General features: G+C 32.5%; 1 long non-coding RNA gene across 1 annotated transcript in view; it reads left to right on the top strand.

The window, feature by feature from the left end:
- Positions 1-12,281, top strand: part of LOC145726154 (uncharacterized) — a 67,277-nt gene extending 54,996 nt beyond the window's left edge. Inside the window, exon 2 of the long non-coding RNA XR_014177507.1 lies at positions 12,014-12,281. This is a non-coding gene — a long non-coding RNA (uncharacterized LOC145726154). The remainder of the gene's footprint in view (positions 1-12,013) is intronic.
- The last annotated feature ends 4,535 nt before the right edge of the window (positions 12,282-16,816 follow it).

Consider the following 16,816-nt stretch of genomic DNA (forward strand, 5'->3'; position numbering starts at 1 on the left):
GCAAAACGGACACCAGATTCATGTTGCCAAAATTAGTTAAAATGGCCCCTTGACACGTCTAAATCCAATATGGCGACGGCAGTATAGTATACCCAGAAAACCCTTTATTTGAAGAAAATGTCGGTGCATTTTTCCAAAAATGAATTGATTATTTGAAACATCCCGTAGACATATCATATGATCGTAGGTAGCTAATGAATGGAGCTATCACGTGACGTTGAGCGCGCACTGTTAAGTTGCCCCGTTTAGCCGCTAGAGGGCGTCTTGATTACTTGGCAAATTTGATTACCTTTTTACGGACATTTTGTTAAATCTCTCGAAAACGGTTTGAGTGAGCAGTGTGAAATTTTTACTATGTATGCCCTTCAAAGAGACGCTTTTTTTTTATTAAATATAACATTTTTCCGTACAACTAACCGATTGACCTTAAAAAATTAAAAAAAAAAACAACATTTTGACGTTTTTATAGGCGGTACTCCATAATTTTTTTGGAAAATGTTTGAATTTTGAAATCATCATCTTCAACTGCCTTTATTAGTTTAGGATAATAGTAAATATGTGAGGTAAAGTGTCATTTGTCAAAATGTCATTTTTTATAGGTGCCATGTCGTAAAAACTGCCAAAAATGCCATAATGTCAACGTCGGTGACAAAACGGCGGCAGTTAAAGCAAAACGGACACCGGATTCGTGTTCTTCATGCGAAAATCAGTAAAAATGGCCACCTTGACAGATTTAAATTCAACATGGCGGCGTTCAGTATAGTATCCTAGGAAAAAGTTTCATTTGTGCTAATATTTGGTGTTTTTTAAAAAACCAAGATTAATCTAACTTACACTTAACGTTATAGAAAACAAACTTAATTTAAAATAAAAATAATGTGTAAAAGTGATTAATAAAGTTTTTGATTTGAAAAAAAAAAAATTGAAAGTGTGCAGTGTGAATAATCGCGTTTGACAGATCCTGTCAAGGCATGTTCATAAAACTTCTCATAAATTCAAAGCCAACTTATTGAAATAAAATTAGTTTTTATTGAATTAGTTCGTCATTTATGAAGCAAATCATAAGTTGTCATACATCACTGAAATGAGAATTAAACGTACTATTTTGACGTTTAAAAATGTAATATGTCGCCTATAAGAAAAAAGAAAGTTGATGATGACTGCCGACAGACGAAACGTCGGGCGTCAAATACGAAACAGTCATCGTATAGCTGATAAAGTGTCAATAAAAATGTTTTTTCTGTTTTGGGATGTTTCTGCAAATAAGGTTAGAAATAAATAAAAACAAAAAAATAAAATTTCAGTTTTTTTCGAATATCTTTGGAAGTGCTAGGAAAATCGAAATTTTTAAAACGGCATTTGGTTTACCTTTTAATTGAGCAACTTTTAGACAAATGTTATACAGCTGCGTAAACTAATTTATAATATACGTAAATATAAGTAAGTTCTGATTACTTATAACACGACATAAACGAACAGATAGAACTTTTTAGAAAGGTAAATAGAACAGACAACATAATCCATTGTTCTAAAGTGTCGAGAACAAACAATTTAATGGAATACTTTTTCTGGTCCACCCTTTTACGCTCATTATCACATATATTTTTATCATTATCGGGCTGTTGTGAACAAACCTAATGTTTGTCACGTTGAACAACCCAACCAAATATTATTATTATTATTAATATAGACCTTCTACGAAATTAGCATGAACAGCCGATAACCGTGAAACCGGCAACTTTAACGTTCGCAAATTAATTCGAAATAGCATCATAGTTTGCTATATCATGTGCAAAGTTATGTCAAGGACGGATAAATACGTTTAGTCTGTGTTTTTTTGTCTAGCTGGATGGTTTTATCCAGATTGTCGACTGCATTATTTAATTTACAATAAGTTTGTTTCTCAGAGACAATTCGTAACTGGTTTCCAACTAAAAATCAGCTTATTGGTTGAATCGTTACGTGATATTGACATTTTTGGAACAGACCTAATGTCGACAGCCGTGGCTGCTAATAAACGCAAACCGTTTTACTCGCGTATAATGTTTAGCAAATACCAACGTTGGCTTCAAAGTATCCGAACCGAAATACGCTGATTAACATTCCGTTTACACAAAAACAAAGTCTAAGGTCACTTTCGAGCGTCAAAATAAGCACGGCAAGTTTAAAAATATATCGGCACGAAAGGGATTTCAACGATCTGATTCGTTTTCGTACGGTTTGGTTTTTGTTGACAGTCGTTTTAAAGTGCTTTTACTTTCACTAAGAACTGTTTGAATATAGACACAAAATGAATCATTTGCTTAGAAACAATTTTTTTTTAAAAGGTTTTTCCAGGGAGTGAAACATTGCAATTTACAAAAGTTGTAGGTTTTAGGATATTCATTTCAAATATTTTTTTTAATAAAATATCCAATTTTCACTGTCAAATGTCTTGTCTTTCTTGTTGACTATAAAAAAAAATACTAGCTGGATGTATGAATCGAGGTAAGGGATGCTATCAAGAGAAAGGTCTGTAGAATGTGACAGGAACTTGCCAATGTCAGCTACTTCTGTCACATTCCATCAACACTTTTCTTGAAATTCCCCTGTTTTCAAGAATTAGGACCCTGGTTTTTATTCTCTAAGAAATAAACATCAACTTGCAAGGCAAAAGAAAAATCCTAACCACAAATTTTACAAGAGATATGAGTTATTCTGGAAAGTCCTCTGAAAAACTAAGGAGCACTATTATCATTCTTTAAAGACAAAGTTGCTTTTATGGAAAAAGTGAGGTTGCAATTAATTGTAATTTAGTACTTACAGTATATTAACTAGACTGGTTAGAATTTTGAAAACAGAGCAAGCTTAAAAGCACTTTAAAATAATAAGTGAAAAATGCAAACACAGAAACGTTTTTAACACCAAATCACATTTTGCCACTCCACTCTTTGTTCTAACAAATAACATACAAACTACACACTTAGACGACAAAAGGTCAGCCTGTTTATTTATGGACATAAACAAGGCCTTTGACAGTGTTTGACATGCAGGCTTATTATACAGGGTGGTCCACTTTTAAATGTCAATAATTCACCAATCCATAGCCAATTAAAAAATAAGTTGACATTCATTTTGTCATTTTCCTGAAAAGTGCTTCTTAAGGAAAATACAGTCCTTCAAATTTCTGTTTAAAAAATCGTTTTTTTTTGTCATAACTGTCAGACCGTTGGAGCAATATTGATCAAATTTGGAACAAGCACTTTATTACACGGTATTACGGTCAAAGACTCAAAACTAACCCAACCCAACTTAAAAATTGTCTTGGAAACGGAAAATTCACTTAAGAAGTTTAAAAAATATTATTGTAGCCAGTTTTCATAGTTTCCAGACAAACTAAAAGACTTTAGTTTTGAAAATTGAAGCTTAAAAATTGTGTTTGTAACCAATTTTCATTCAAATCGAGAGACTTTAATACTAAAAATTGACTTGTAGACATAAAAACTACTTTTTCAAGAATTTGTTACAACAAATTCATACATTTAAACCTTAAAAATTGACTTGAACCCCAAAATGTGACTGAACTAATGAAAAGTGACATCAGAAGCTTAAAATTTGCATTTGGAGTAAGTTTTCATAATTTTAAGACAAATTTCAATATTTTAGTCTTGAAAATAGTCTTAGATGCAGGACATTAACATTAGATTCATGAAAATTGCCTTGAAAACGAACTTTTCGTGCTTTTTACTTTCTTTTTCATTTTCTTCGAATTCTGGACTATTTTTAGTGCTTCAAAACTGCTTTCAGCTTGGAAAATCGAGTTTCAAGACTATCTTCACCAAGTTATTGACATAGCAAACTTAAAAAACAATTTTTACATTCTTCATAGACTTAAAATAGCATTCCAAGCTTTGTCACTATTAAATCGACTTCTAGACACCTCAGTGCTAAAAATTCGGGTATTTCTTAATAAACTAGACTGTTTTTAGTGTTTTAAGGCTGTTTTCGGTGCCTCACATCGAGTTTCAAGACTATCTTTACAAAGTTTTTGACTTATCAGGCCTAAAAGCCAGTGTGTCCACACAATAGTCTTGAAAATGTTATTTCAAGTTTCTTCATTATTAAATTGACTTCTACACTCATAGGTGCAATAAATTGTAGCACCTCTAAGAAATTCAGACTGTTTTTAATGCTTTTTAAGACTGAAAAATCGAGTTTAAGACTATTTCCAAAAGTCAAGTTTCTTCAGTAATAAAAGTAAAAAAATTTGGTACCAAATGCTACAATACCTAATAGTCTTGAGAACTAATTTTTAGAAATAAAATAGTCCGAAAATTTAATTTACTTCTTGACTTGTTGAAAGTTGAAGTCTTGAAAATATACTTTTGGACTCTCTTTAGTCCTAGTAAAGTCAGTTCTAGCATTAAAAGTCAACTTTTATATTATTTTTAGTAGTAAAAAATGAGTTTCATGCACAATACAATCTTTGTCTTGATTTCCGGACTTTTTTTTAGTTCTTGAATGCCAGTTTCAGACACTCAACCAGGATGGCAGTCTGAGAAAGCGAATCATAAGACCATTCCTAGTAGTAAAAAGCAAGTTTTTAGACTATTCAGTACAAATTTGGACTTTCACAAGCCTTGAATGTTCAGTTTTAAACTATAAAACGAATTTTTAAATTGAAATTTGGAGGACTGTATCTTCCTTAGGAAACGTTTTTCAGAAAAATGACACAATGCAAGTCAACTTATTTTTTGATTGGCTATCAAATGGTGAATTATTGACACTTAAAACTGGACCACCCTGTATAAACTGCATCAACTTCAAATACCAAAATACCTCCTTTACAATATTAAAAACCTACTACAAAATAAACAACTACAAGTGCGCATCAATACTGACTACTCCTATTCTTTCTCTCCCGAGCAAGGGCTTCTTCAAGGCTCCCCACTTGCCCCACTTCTTTATAACATACAATCCATCAATTTCAAGACAAAATTTACATTGACAACACATCTTTCATATTACAATACGCGGACGATACTGCACTTGTCGTACATGACAAAACTACCTGCTGCAGAAAGACTTCAGAATCTGACAAACAATACAATGACATGGTTTTATAAGTGGCGACTGACACCATATGCCACTAAAAATCAACTTATTTTGTTTAATCATAAAATCAATATAAACTCACCCACTATTACAGCTAACGGCCACATTACTGAACCCAAAAACGACATAAAATATCTGGGAGTGACTATTGACAAAAAATTAAAATTTACGAAACATTAGAACTGAAATTATCAGAAGGACAAAACACTTTAGATCGCTAACGTACAAAGACAAAGGAATAAGTACTAAAACAGCCACGGCAATTTATAAATCCATCTGTAGAGCCCTGCTAGATTATGAAAATGTATTGAGGATAAACGCTACTGAGAAAACCAAACAAACCACTGAACAAATTGCACTAAGACTAATTACAAAAATTAGACATTCCAATAACCCTTTACATAATCCATCCATCGAACTCCTTTATGGACGCACACAAATGACAACAATTTCAGAAAGACTGCTAGAAATTCAAACTAAATGGAAAAACAACCCTAACAACTGGACTATACTTGACCCTCTTTGTCTAAGAAGACAAACGAGACATTCCCGATTTTCCTGTCCCTCCTGCATCCTATTGGAACAACTTAGATTTTAACTGTAAATTAGATTTTGATTTTTTTTGGAAAATATTACTGTTAATTTTCGTTCTCTATGTAATTGTAACACGGGCAGAAAGTCCAATTGGTCGATAGCCTATTCTTTGAGAATAAAGATTGTTTATATATATTTTGGATAAAAACTAGCATTTTTCTCTGTTCAATTATAAGTTTTTGTCGTTCCTTGTAAATGATCCTTCCCGTTGAGTTTGTATAAGTTTTCTTAATACTCCATAAAAATTAGTCTTTTCTGCTTCTCTTTTTACACTTTTCCATTTTCCCAATACAAAGTAACAACACTCGCATTAAAAGGAAAACATTAAACAATAAACAAATTGTATTCCTATAAAAGAAAGTTATAAAGTATTAAACTGGATTGAGTCATTTGCAGAATGAGTTTTTGAAATTCTTTACCAAATGTTTTTGAAGATGGAATTGATTACATTCTAGAGAGCCAAAAATTACATCTTCTGTAATGCTAAATTGCAAAATTTGTTTATAAAACAACTAAAACAAAATACCCTAAATTCGTCCCTTTTAAGATTCGTTCCGATGTTTACGTTATTTGTGTCTCTCCTCGGCGATTCGATCTTTCGATCCCCCAGGTCTAGTCCGAGTTTGACAGACCAGAGTTGGCCGTCCATTACGAATTCTTTATGGCCTCCCTCGGTCCCACACGTTCGGATAAAAGCGACCTTTAGATCAGCTTTTATTGGCTTTTATCTCGGTAAATACGGAGATTCGGCGCTTTTAAACAATAAAGTTTTGCTTTGTTTTATCATGGTTTATGGTCAAGTACAGTAAAGTTATGAGAAAAGGTGTCGAATGTATTTATCTTATAGAATTATTTTTTATTATAATAATAAAGTTGTTATCGAATCAGCCCGAGGAATAGTTTGGGATTGAAAAGTAATTCATACCTTACCGGTATGTTGTTCAGTGTTTTTTTACCTGAATGATGTGACTTTGATATTCCTGTCAGTCAGGGAAAAAGGCAATAGCTGGATGAAATTTTAAAATATATAAAAGAAAATGCAGAAAAAGTCAAGGAAAGTTTTTTTACCTAAAAAGTCAAGAGCATTCCAGGATGGGGAATACGTAGCTTTTATGGCATGAAAGAAGTAAAATGCCCCTGCTAATATTTAAAAAGGTTTCAGGGCGTTATAATAACGCCCGTCTATAACGTCCTCAGGTTGTTGTAGACTTTATAACCTACACCGTTTTCCAGGTAGTATTTATTAATAATGGATAGGTGAGACATAGATTATTTTCTGCGTGACAAAAGTGACAATAAAAAGCCTCTGACAACTTTAGAAACGTCAGGCAAGGTTTAAGACACTCTTAAAAGCCTCTGGCAGCTTTTGAATTGTTTTCTGTAGTATTTAAAAGCCTCTGGCAATTTTAGAAACCTCAGACACGCTTTAAGACACTCTTTAAAGCCTCTGGCAGCTTTTGGAGGGTTTTCTGTAGTATTTAGAAGCCTGTGGCAGTTTTAAAAAATTCAGGCAAGGTTTAAGACACTTTTAAACGAATCTGACATTTTTTGAACTGTTTTCTGTAGTATTTAGAAGCCTCTGGCAACTTTAGAAACCCAAGGCAAGGTTAAGTCTCTCTTAAAAGCCTCTGGCAGCTTTTGGATTGGTTTCTGTAGTATGAAGAAGCCTCTGGCAATTTTAGAAACCTCAGACAAGGTTTAAGACACTCTTAAAAGCCTCTGGCAGCCTTTGAATTGTTTTCTGTAGTATTTAAAAGCCTCTGGCAATTTTAGAAACGTCAGGCAAGCTTTAAGACACTCTTTAAAGCGTCTGGCAGCTTTTGGAGGGTTTTCTGTAGTATTTAGAAGGCTGTGGCAGTTTTAAAAAAATTCAGGCAAGGTTTAAGACACTCTTTAAAGCCTATGGCAGTTTTTGGAGGGGTTTCTGTAGTATTTAGAAGGCTCTTGGTCATGGACAAAGTATAATATAATATATTTTTCTTTTATGGTCATTGTTCTCATGAGAGATTTGTTTAGGGAATAATGGCTATAATAATAAGCTCGGTGAATAATATTAGTGGATAGCAAAACAGTAAACAAGTTTCATTTGTAATAAAAAAACAATTTTTACACTAAACTATTCTTTAATTAAATACTCAAAATGTACATCCTTAACTGCTTGACAATAAGTTAAATTGGGAATATGATATGCGTAAACAATTTTTCTCAAATTGTTAATTAATAGTCAGGCAACCTAAAATAAATTAATAAATAGATTGTTCAAACTTCAAGTGATTACACAAAAAGCAGTGATTCGCTAAAGCGTTCATCCATAATGCCTACAACATAATTTTAACATTTTTATTAATATTACAAAGCTGCCTAACAATACTGAGAGAGAGCTGGCCATAAAACATGGTGTGAAAAATAATATTGGAATTTAAGAAAAAAGCAGGAAATGTCATAAAAATAAGGTGTTATATAAGAAAAATTATAGTTGACGGTCCCATTATGACGCACACTTTTTGTATTTGAGAAGGGAATGGAACTAAAATATTCCATTATACATGGCCTTAATAAAATGTCGGTTTTCTTCAATATACTGAGGGTTGAAGGTTTTTTATAGGCTCCTGTATAATTTTTGAATATCTCCTATATTGGTCGTTAAGAATATATTTCTAACTGTAATTCAGTTTAATTTTTAACCTAAATTGAGTTATTTTTTTCATAACATTCATTGTATTATTATAAAGTATATTAATTTATTAAAGTGCCTTGGAGTTTCAGCTTTGGTAATTTTATCCACAGATAATGTATTTTATGGAAGTGCCTTTGAATACTGAATTACGTTTGACCATTTCTGAATCTCTGGTCATTTTGCAGTAGCTGCTAAAGGGCGTTATAAATAAACGTCACTGACTTCTTTGACTTTTACTGGTTTCTAGCACTATTCAGGTACAACACTGATAAAAGGTAGGCATACCTTGCAAAGGGCTAACCTAAAAACTAAACTATTTAATTAAAAAATTATGTGAATACTTACGTACTACATTCACATAAAGATGATGTAGTAGTAGTAACACAAATAATGATTTTTAATTTCATATTTTATTACTTTTCTTCAGGAACACTCTGTATACTTTCATTAATTACTAAAAGAGTTGATTCGTGCAGTCGGAACTTAATTTCCTTAATTTAACAAAAAATACTTGACTCAATATTTGGCTCTGTCTGTTATTAGGTTGATTCCATTTGCGCTGATTTAATCGGACAGTCATGTTAAACAATTTCAAACAATTTAGTTATCAAGCCTACCATAAAGCAGCTTGTTTGCAGTGGGAAACGGAAGCGACGATAAAAGAGAACGGAACTTTGTAATGAAGCAACAAGTGAATGCTTTCTTTCCAGTGGTGTACTGGACTGGAAACATTTTAAGTTTAATTTAGTTAACTGTGCATTTTACAAAACAAATAATAACAAACCAATAAAAGTTTTAATATTAAATTAACAGTTGGTCTTTGACAAACCAAACTGACAAACTGTTTTTTGTGAAAATAACGCATTAAAAAATTGCTAAGCACCATAGTAATTTGTGTATCTATACACTTTAATCTTTTATTGTTGACCCACAACCACAAAAATAAACCAGACATGGAAAATTTTGTCTCATTATCTCAACAGTATTTATTTTGCGGTGACAATCAAATACCGAAAAACCTTTGACATACCGATTTGCTGTGTGTGCTTTATGATAATAATGAATTAATTGGGGTTCACGGTATTTTATAACGTAATATCCGTTCAATTGTCTGCTATTATTGTTAATATGGTCGTTTTAAAGTATATGCAAACATACTTTTCAAGTTTGTCCTTGGACTTGGTATTATGTTGTTAATTTAGCAAAAGCTAACGAAATTCAGTCAAGTAATAATGCTAAAAAATATACATTTTTGTAATATTTCTAGTATATTATGTATAGGTAATGAGAAAAGTGATGGTTTTGCAACAGGTTTTTACTAAACTTTATTTGTACAGGGCGGCCAAGAAGCTTATCTCTAAATTTAGTCATATTTACCATTAAAACATTGAAGTTTTCAATATTTGTAAGGCTGTAGCAGGAAAATTGTGGATAAGTAGATATCGACTGTTTGCTTCCTACAGCCATCCAAATATTGAAAATTTCAATGTTTAACGCTAAATTTAGAGAGAATCTTTTCCAAAAATAAAGTGAAAATTATTGCTTTGCAACAATTCAACCAATGGAATTGAGGATGAGATGGCGTTTTAAGCTCAAATAAAACAAATTTCAGTTTTTTAGACTCTAAAACACACTTTCCACGTCGAACAGCTTGAAAATTCCATTGAAATCAACGTTGCCAAAGCCAAAGCTTTTAATTCAGTCATTTTGGCAACGTCGAAAAGCTCCACCAAACTGGAAAACTTGCAACATTTGGTGGTAAACAAAGGCGGAAAGTTCCAATCAAACTTTGGCTTGAGAACAACAACAACATTCAATTTAAATTATCTGGAAAGAACATTACAGATAGGTGCATTCAAACGAGTCATTAACAGCCCAATACCAACGTTTCAAGAATTATTCCATAAAATTTGCAAGAAAGGAAAGGCAATGTGTGTATCCTGGGGACTAGTAAATTCTAAAGCAGTGTTTTAACTTATAACAGAATTGTTGGTGTTTTAAGAACTTGCTTCTTTGTTTTGTGATATAGATTGCTTATTTATTTCCTTTTGTAACTTGTTACTCAGCAACATTAATTACATATCAATTTGGTTTTGTTGTGTGATTTATTTAACATGTTTTTTCAATTTCAGTTCAATTTATTGTAAGAGCAGGTAGGTACCTCAGTTAAAGAAATTATCTAATTTTATGATTGTTTATGAAGAAAACTAGACTTCTTAGATAAAAAAGAAACTCCAGTGTACTTCTTAAAGATTTTATTTGTATATTTCATAATGTGTAAATAATACAATTAAAATAGTAATTTAACCTACTACCTGATGGAAAAGTATTTAACAGTAGCACCATATGTTCCTAGCCTTATAGTCAGAGAAGGTACGGCAAAATTTATAAGGGCTAATTCTGCAAAATAATGGCATTTGATCAAATTTATGTATTAAGTAACTTGTATTTTTCTAATATTACCTGTAACTTATTAGAAATTTGTTTTTTCAACACTCTGCATATGGATTTTGACAACACCATTATAACCATAGCTTCAAACAGCTTTTGTTTAGAGTCTTTTAGAGCAATTAATAATGGGACTTTTTAAATTTGGACCCTTTCAAAGCATGATAAGCAAACTCCAGATTAGGCAAATAAAGGTAACTGAAACATAAGCTATTTAGTATTAGCAGCTCATTAATACCTCTACCAGAGTCCTTTTTATAGTACTAGGTAAATGACCTTGTCAGCTTCTGCTAAATACACCTTTACTCTATATCCATGTTTCTTCGAGAACCACTGGCTTGAATAAACTTGGTTTTTGTAGTGTTCTTGAAAAAACTCTTCTTGGGAGTAAGTAAATATATGGGCTGTTTCATTGTGACAGTGTTTTCTATTAGAAAAGGCATCCTTTTGTGTTCCACAAACTCTAGTTCCTTCAGAATGTTTCACTGGGCCCCTTGATAGTTGTAAAGTGTATTAAGAAGGTGGCATTTTCAAAACTGACTACCGAAACACACACACATTATCTAGTCTCACACGTAGTATCGCAATTAAAAACAAGTTAAATCAAAATACTCCTTAAAATATTGTAAAATTTATATCAAAAATAAAAAATGACTCTTTGTTTACTTTTTGTCAACAATGGCGGCCGATTTTCCGAGCCTTGTCGTCCTGATTCATTGCCGACGTGACTAGATGACGTCAAAATTCTATCGCGCTCGGAACGCATGTAATAGACAAGAAAGACAAATGATGACGTAACCGCCACGGGAAAATAAATGGACCATACTTTTGATTGGCTACAAGGTTTTCACATCGTTTGTTGAGCCGTTTTAACATCTTAAATAAAAAAAGAATAACATTTTATTTAAAACAATGAATTATAGTTTTCGTTCTTACTGATACCAACACAACTGTCGAATCAACATTTTATGCTATAATAATGACGTCATCCTAATTTGGTTTGATATTCGGTATACAAGACTGTACGTAAGTTTCGACTTAATCTATGCTTACCTTATAAAAAAAAACATAATTAATACACTTTTGAATTTTTGCAATTAAAAGTTAAACCCAAGAAGTGTGAACGCAATCCCTCATTTCAGTCAAGAAATGTAATTAAAATAACTTGGTCATAATTGAATTAGCACGACACCTTTTCAGCTGATAATGACCATCATCGAGAAAATAAATTCCGGGTAAATGGACTTGCAATTTCCGAAAGCGGGTTTTGTGACCCGCCAAGCCCAACGCAATTTGTTGGTTTCCTTGGCTACGCTTCCCCAGTTTCACCCCTCTAGTTGGAGTTTTCTTCCCCTTCGACTTCGATCGACGAGTTTTCCTGACGTCGACGTGTTCAGATAAGTTCACTTGACTTTTATACAATAACCATTACACTCACTGGTTAATCGATTAAAACATTGAAAAGGGATGACTTTTTTTCTGATTGTGTCATATAAAGTAATACTTGAGTTATTTTTCTAATAAGTGCGGAAAACCATGCTTTTTCACATGAAATTGCAGTTGCTACTAAACATCAGAAAGAAAATGTTGTAATTAATTATCAATTATTAATATTAGTGTTCATCATATTTTAGCCTGAATTTACTAATCTAGTATATAATAGGTTGAATCGAATGATTTCTGGGGGGATTCTGCTACAAGAATTGACACCTACATTCAAAATGAATGTGTTCTTGAATTTGCTGCGCTCGTCCTGTAATTTGTTTGAAAGTTTTACGAACTTCCATTCCGAAAAAGCGAGAATAAAAGCAAACGCAGAGGAATCTGTATAGACCGGTGGTCGATTTGCATTGCAGATTAAAGTCGGAATAATTCGTTCTACTAACATTAAGAACTTTGTTTGAGACACTTATACGAGACGCTTTAAATATGTACACGCAATATTTTCGCTATCAAACCTCCAATTTATTTATACGTTTGTAACCTTGAACGATCTGAATGTATAATTTATATCGGTGCTTGATTACAATTTGAAATTAGCGATAAACTTTTTTTAAACAATAGAGAGATGCGAATAACTCGGTGCCCACGCTTAACACATATTTTCTGCCATGATAATAATCAATTAAAACAAAAATTATTATTCAAAACCCGTCTAGTAATAAATATAAACATCATTGAGGTTAATGCAAAATCGCTGTCAAGTTTCTGCGAAATGATTGATGAGTAAATTGGTGGCTGCTCCTCCAGACCCTAATTTAATAAACTCTGGGGAGGCCACCATTATTTTGCCTGGAACCGGTTTTGTTTTCGACCATTCGCGTTGATGGGAAACCTTTTTTATGCAGCTGTTTTCAACAAAGGTAGGTAGGTTCTTTTGTTCTTTGTTAAACATAGTTGTTAATGCTAAAATGTCGACAATTTTTCCGAAATGTTTGACAATTTGATTGGGATTTTGTTATACTAATTATTATGTTAAATGACAATAAAACTTTATTTATTTATTTAACAAATATGTATGCAATCACAAAAATGTTACTATGCAGCTACGTGTGTGATTACAGAAAATAGTGACAAAACTATAATAATATGAATTAAGAACGTTAAATCACTGTCCCGGTCACTGGAAAGAGGTTATTAACAAAACACAACATAAAAACAGCTGTAATAACTGGTTTTTAACTAAAAAAGTAGTGTAATACAGCCACAATTCGAATTACTGTAAAATTAAAAAGATTTCTATAGAGCGAACCAGAGTATCAGACAGTTACGTCATCTTTTCGCCTGTTTTCGACGCTGTACTTACCAAAAGTTTTAAATTGCGCTTAAAACATTTTTTCTTATTTCTTTAAATTATCGAATTTAGCAGCTGCATTCTGAACAGATATTCGTATTTGCAACATTTTCGTAACTTTAACCGTTTACGAGATATGCATTTTTTCACTTTTTTTTTGGAAATTGCGTTAAAATTTAGAAAATTCCATTCCATATTTGGGTTTTGCGACTATACAAACCTAAACATGTTTGTCTTGAACATCGTTGTCACTAAAACACGATTAAACATATACAAAAAACAAGAAAAACAGTTAAACTTGAAACTAGCCCTCTAATACCCGTTGTGACTGCGTTTATCCAGTTCTAAGTATGTGTATACCTAGTTTACTGTGTGCCTAAAACTATTCTAAACATTTTTGCTATTTTTCCACGTTTTTTTAGAACTTACTAAAATCTGCTTTTTCATCTCGTGCTAACCACAACACGATTGAACATATGTTCACACAGGGTGTTCAAAAAATAAAAAAAAACAGCCGTTAAATTTGAAAGCAACGTTCTGCCAGAATTGACCGAGTCTACCTTATTCTTAGCGTCTGAAACTAGTGTAAACTCACTCATTTAGGCGCAAAAAAGAGTTCTAAGCATTTATGGTCTCTTGTAAAAAGTTCGTAACTCTAACCGTTTCCGGGATTTCGTTGCTTTTTTGCAGAAGTTGCGTAAACATTTTAAAAATTGTATATCTCCGTCATTTCTGGGGTGTCCGCAACCGTAAAAACCTCAAAATGGTTGTTTTCAACTGCTTTTTCATTTCCCATAAACCGTGTCACAATTAAATATATAAAGTGTCGAAAAAAGATGAGATGAGAAAACAGGTAAATTTGAAACTGTGTTCTGTCAGTAGTGACCGCGTTTACTTATTTTCGAGAAGCTGAAACTAGTGTAAACCCAGTCATTTGTTTGCAAAAAAGAGTTTTAAAAATTTATGGTCTCTTGTAAAAAGTTCGAAACTCTAACCGTTTCCGAGATATCGTTGCTTTTTTGCAGAAGTTGCGTAAACATTTTAAAAATATTATATCTCCGTCATTTCTGGGGTGTCCGCAACCGTAAAAACCTTAAAATGGTTGTTTTCAACTGCTTTTTCATTTCCCATAAACCGTTTCACAATTAAATATATACAGTGTCAAAAAAAGATGAGATGAGAAAACAGATAAATTTGAAACTGTGTTCTGTCAGTAGTGACCGCGTTTACTTATTTTTGAGAAGCTGAAACTAGTGTAAACCCATTCATTTATTTGCAAAAAAGAGTTTTAAACATTTATGGTCTCTTGTAAAAAGTTCGTAACTCTAACCGTTTCCGAGATATGCGGATGCAGTTTGCAGTTTTGTTGCTTTTTTACAGAAATTGCGTAAAAATTTTCAAAATTTTACACCTCTGTCATTTCTGAGGTTACCGCAACCGTAAAAATCTCAAAATGCTTGTTTTCAACTGCTTTTTCATTTCCCGTAAACCGTGTCACAATTAAATATATACAGAGTGTCCAAAAAAAATGAGATGAGAAAACAGATAAATTTGAAACTAATGTTCTGTCAGTACCTACTGACCGCGTTTACTCATTTTCGAGTAGCTGAAACTAGTGTAAACCCAGTCATTTATTTGCAAAAAAGAGTTTTAAACATTTACGGTCTCTTGTAAAATTTTCGTAACTCTAACCGTTTCCGAGATATGCGATTTTGTTGCTTTTTTTCAGAAATTGCGTACAAATTTTCAAAATTTTACACCTCTGTCATTTCTGCGGTTACCGCAACCGTAAAAATCTCAAAATGCTTGTTTTCAACTGCTTTTTCATTTCCCGTAAACCGTGTCACAATTAAATATATACAGAGTGTCCAAAAAAAATGAGATGAGAAAACAGATAAATTTAAAACTAATGTTCTGTCAGTACCTACTGACCGCGTTTACTCATTTTCGAGTATCTAAAACTAGTGTAAACCCAGTTATTTATTTGCAAAAAAGAGTTTTAAACATTTACGGTCTCTTGTAAAATTTTCGTAACTCTAACCGTTTCCGAGATATGCGATTTTGTTGCTTTTTTTCAGAAATTGCGTAAACATTTTCAAAATTTTACACCTCTGTCATTTCTGGGGTTACCGCAACCGTAAAAATCTCAAAATGCTTGTTTTCAACTGCTTTTTCATTTCCCGTAAACCGCGTCACAATTAAATATATACAGAGTGTCCAAAAAAAATGAGATGAGAAAACAGATAAATTTGAAACTAATGTTCTGTCAGTACCTACTGACCGCGTTTACTCATTTTCGAGTAGCTGAAACTAGTGTAAACCCAGTCATTTATTTGCAAAAAAGAGTTTTAAACATTTACGGTCTCTTGTAAAATTTTCGTAACTCTAACCGTTTCCGAGATATGCGATTTTGTTGCTTTTTTTCAGAAATTGCGTACAAATTTTCAAAATTTTACACCTCTGTCATTTCTGCGGTTACCGCAACCGTAAAAATCTCAAAATGCTTGTTTTCAACTGCTTTTTCATTTCCCATAAACCGTGTCACAATTAAATATATACAGAGTGTCCAAAAAAGATGAGATGAGAAAACAGATAAGCTTGAAACTAATGTTCTGTCAGTACCTACTGACCGCGTTTACTCATTTTAGAGTATCTGAAACTAGTGTAAACCCAGTCATTTATTTGCAAAAAAGAGTTTTAAACATTTACGGTCTCTTGTAAAATTTTCGTAACTCTAACCGTTTTCGAGATATGCGATTTTGTTGCTTTTTTTCAGATATTGCGTACCAATTTTCAAAATTTTACACCTCTGTCATTTCTGGGGTTTCCGCAACCATAAAAATCTCAAAATGCTTGTTTTTATTTCCCATAAACCGTGTCACAATTAAATATATACAGAGTGTCCAAAAAAGATGAGATGAGAAAACAGATAAATTTGAAACTAATGTTCTGTCAGTACTGATCGCGTTTCCTTATTTTTGAGTAGCTAAAACTAGTGTAAACCCAGTCATTTAGGTGCAAAATAGCATTCTGAACATTTATCATTTTATGTTAAATGTCTGTAATTCTAACTGTTTCCGGGATATACATTTTTTTTTGACATGGTATCAAAATTTATAGAAAATTTTATATCTCTGCCATTTTTGGGGTTCCAGCGACTGTAAAGAGCTCAAAACGTTCGTCTTGAGTTGTTCTGTCACTTCGGGTTA

Source organism: Ips typographus, linkage group LG3, assembly GCF_016097725.1.
Source record: "Ips typographus isolate SLU linkage group LG3, UJ_Ityp_2.0, whole genome shotgun sequence".
In the NCBI taxonomy this organism is placed as follows: Eukaryota; Metazoa; Arthropoda; class Insecta; order Coleoptera; family Curculionidae; genus Ips; species Ips typographus.